Source organism: Megascapheus bottae, chromosome 1 (assembly GCF_031878675.1).
Source record: "Megascapheus bottae isolate mThoBot1 chromosome 1, mThoBot2.hap1, whole genome shotgun sequence".
Lineage (NCBI taxonomy): Eukaryota > Metazoa > Chordata > Mammalia > Rodentia > Geomyidae > Megascapheus > Megascapheus bottae.
In genome coordinates this window covers 59583328-59586596 of record NC_143509.1, presented here as the reverse complement: position 1 = coordinate 59586596, position 3269 = coordinate 59583328, and positions in this window count along the sequence as shown.

Below are 3269 nucleotides of genomic sequence, written 5' to 3'. Positions count from 1 at the left end.
GTGACATAATCTACTTGTTAACCCACTTATTAGGGCCAAAAGGCATTTATTTAGGCATGGGTAAATAAAATTTTGCATCCCCCCTGGTACAGGTAATAGATGTACAGATAGACAGGGCAGGAATACAGGGGGTAAGACTAGTGAATGAAATCAAGAAACATGGCCTTGAACAAGCAATTGAACGCTCAACAGGATGGTTTCTGCTAGACTACTTAGTGGAGAGGACATTTGGGTTGAGATGGGCTTTCGGGTATCCCTTTTCCACCACTCCCAAATCCAGGAGACCTGGAAGATTTGTGTTCTCTGAAAGAGAGAGAGAGTGTGTGTGTGTGTGTGTGTGTGTGTGTCTTGGGGCTTGAACTCCAGATTGCTATTCCTGAGCTTCTTTTCCTCAAGGCTAGCTCTCTACTACTAGTGGAGCCATAGCTCCACTTCCGGTTATCTGGTGATTTATTGGAGATGAATCTCTTGGACTTTCCTGCCAACTCCGGCTTTGAACTACAATCCTCAAATCCCAGCCTCCTGAGTACCTAGCATTATAGGCATGAGCCAAGGGCATATTCCTGTGCTGCAGGAATATGATATGGATTTTGAAACGAGGCTCTGTGAGATTTTGCAGAGAACAGTCTTTTTGCTCCATTCTGTGGTTGACCCCTCTGAACTCAGATCCCTGCAGACTAGTGAGTTGGAACTAATGATGTCTGCCTTGAGGGTTGTGGTGAGGATGAGACGAGGTGACCCAGGTTTGGTGTGGTGGAGAAGGGTGTGGTCACTGGTAGCTGTGTCTTAAATAAAAATCCTTCCTCTGTTACTTTATGTAGTTTTTCTTTTATCTGCACCAACTTCTGTTTCTATGGGCATAAAATAGATGTTATTATTGTAACACCTACCTTATGGGATTGTACATTTTATTTATGTATTCATTTATTTCCTTATAATGGGGCTTTAACTCAGGGCCTCGTGTTACTCATCTTCTTCTCTCAACGCTGCCACTCTACCACTTGAGCTCCATCACTATGTTCAGATTTTTGCTGGTTTATTACAGGTCAGAGTCTCTTGGACTTTCCTGCTCAGAATAACTTCAAACGGACATCCTTAGATCTCAGTCTCTTGAGTACCTAGGGTTGGTGACAGGCATGAAGCCACCACTGATGACCTTGTATGTTTTACATTGCATAGTAATCATTCAGAAATGTAAAAATGTCAACTTATGCTGCCCATATATTATTGCTGTCATTTTATTTTTTAAATGTATCTAGTAATTTTTTTTCATACAGTCCATCATGAAATGGGAGACCCAGGGAAATCCCCAGATAGTTGGGATTTTTTGTTGTTGCTGTTGCTGCAGTTGCACCATCTACCCAATGGTAAGCCTGAGATGTCAGGTAACCAACTGACTCAAACTCTCATTTCAAAGTGACATAATTTTCCATCTTGTCTACATTTGGAGGCTTGACGTCACCCCAAGACATAAACATTTTTTGTGTAGGCCAAACTGGTGGGTGTTGTCTTTTGCCTGAGTAAGTGTTAAACATGTTTCCATCTGTTCTTCCTGGAAAAACAGACAGGCATAACATTGTTTTGGTTTTCCTGGTCCTAGGACTTGAACTCAGGGTCTGGGTACTGTCCCTGAGCTTTCTTGCTCAAGGCTAGCACTCTACCACTTGAGTCACAGCTCCACTTCTGTGTGTGTGTGTGTGTGTGTGTGTGTGTGTGTTCAATTAGAGGTAAGAGTGTCATGGACTTTCCTGCTCAGGCTGAATCGGGATCCTCAGATCTCAGCCTCCTGAGTAGCTAGCTAGGATTATAGTTATAAAGCACCAGTAACCAATGTAAAGATGGTTTCAAATGAAAGCTAGTGGCTAAGGTTGTAGCTCAGTGGTAAAACCTCTAGCAGGCTAGAAGGCCTGAATCTGATCTTTAGCACCACACACAAAGGAAGGTTCAAATTGTGGTGTTTAGGGTGCAAATGAAATCTCCATAAACATTCTGCATATTGGTTATCAACTTCTCTTAGTTTAGTGAGACAAGGTACCTCTACCACTATCACCACAGCCCTCTTTCAATCCAGGCCACATAACAGGAAGTAAACTTACTACCCATTGCCAGGAGGCCAGAACAAGAGAAATCGGAAGTCCTAGGATTTGTTGCCTCAGGAACATTGCCAGAGGCAGATGGTCTCATTTGCATGTGCTTGTTTGGACCGCACCTTAGGGACCCCAGGGCCTATACTATTTTATGCCCAAGGGATGCATGATTTACTAGGCAAAGCAGGGGGAGGCAGGAGGACTGGAACAGAGGTTACTCTGGTCAGTTCCCAACTATCTTAGGATGCTGTGTCCCCAGCACATTACCCATTTATTCTTGAGAACTCTAAGCAAGAAAAGAGAAGAACCAGCTCAGTCTCTGACATGGGAACAGCCTTCGGTGGTCCTGCTTGTTGTCACACAAGGAAGATGAGGGCTGGTCCTTCCAGAATCATTTTCAGCTTATTTCCTGCAGTGATGACATGGCATGAAAGGAGGGCTACACAGGGCAGGGATGCAGAGCATGGATTCTGGGGCTAGCTTGTTTTAAATCCTAGCTCTGCACAACTTTGTACAAAATCTCCAATCTCTGTACACCCCTGACTGCTGGATAAAATATACATGTCTACAGTGCTCACTCCGTAGTTCATGTGCAGAAAGGAAGATCCTGGCTTGTAGCTGAGATTTTGCTTTACAGTTTAGGGAGTGGCCGGCCCTGCCCCATCACCTGCCTAGAAATAGCTCCCTGTGGTTTCTGCCGCTCCTTGTGAGGAAATGGTCATGCAATCACAGCATCCCCTCTGGTTCCAGGTCCAGTTCTGTCACTTCTACTTGCTAGTTTATTTTCCTTCTCTACTATTTTGTTTCTTCATCTGTGCACTCAGAATTTGCCTATCTCTTTTTGGAGGCTGTACTTACTTTACTCTCAGGACTCTAATAAAACACAGTGCTCTCTAGAAACAGATGTAATTTTCATCTCAATTCTGTTTAGTACATGTACATGATTGCTGGGCTCTGCCAGGTCCTGGAGAGTCAAAACAAAAAGTAAATTCTGTTCTCAAAAAGCGAGTTTCATTCTCAAGGGGCTCAGTCTTCTGAGCAAGACAAACATGTTCACAAACAATTCTTGCACAATGAACGTTTTGTAACTCCTGAAAGATAAAAGACTCACTTGGTCATCATTGGCATTGTGATGGGAAATAGGAAATCGTTTCCTGTTCATGTTTGACTCAGAGAGGAAGA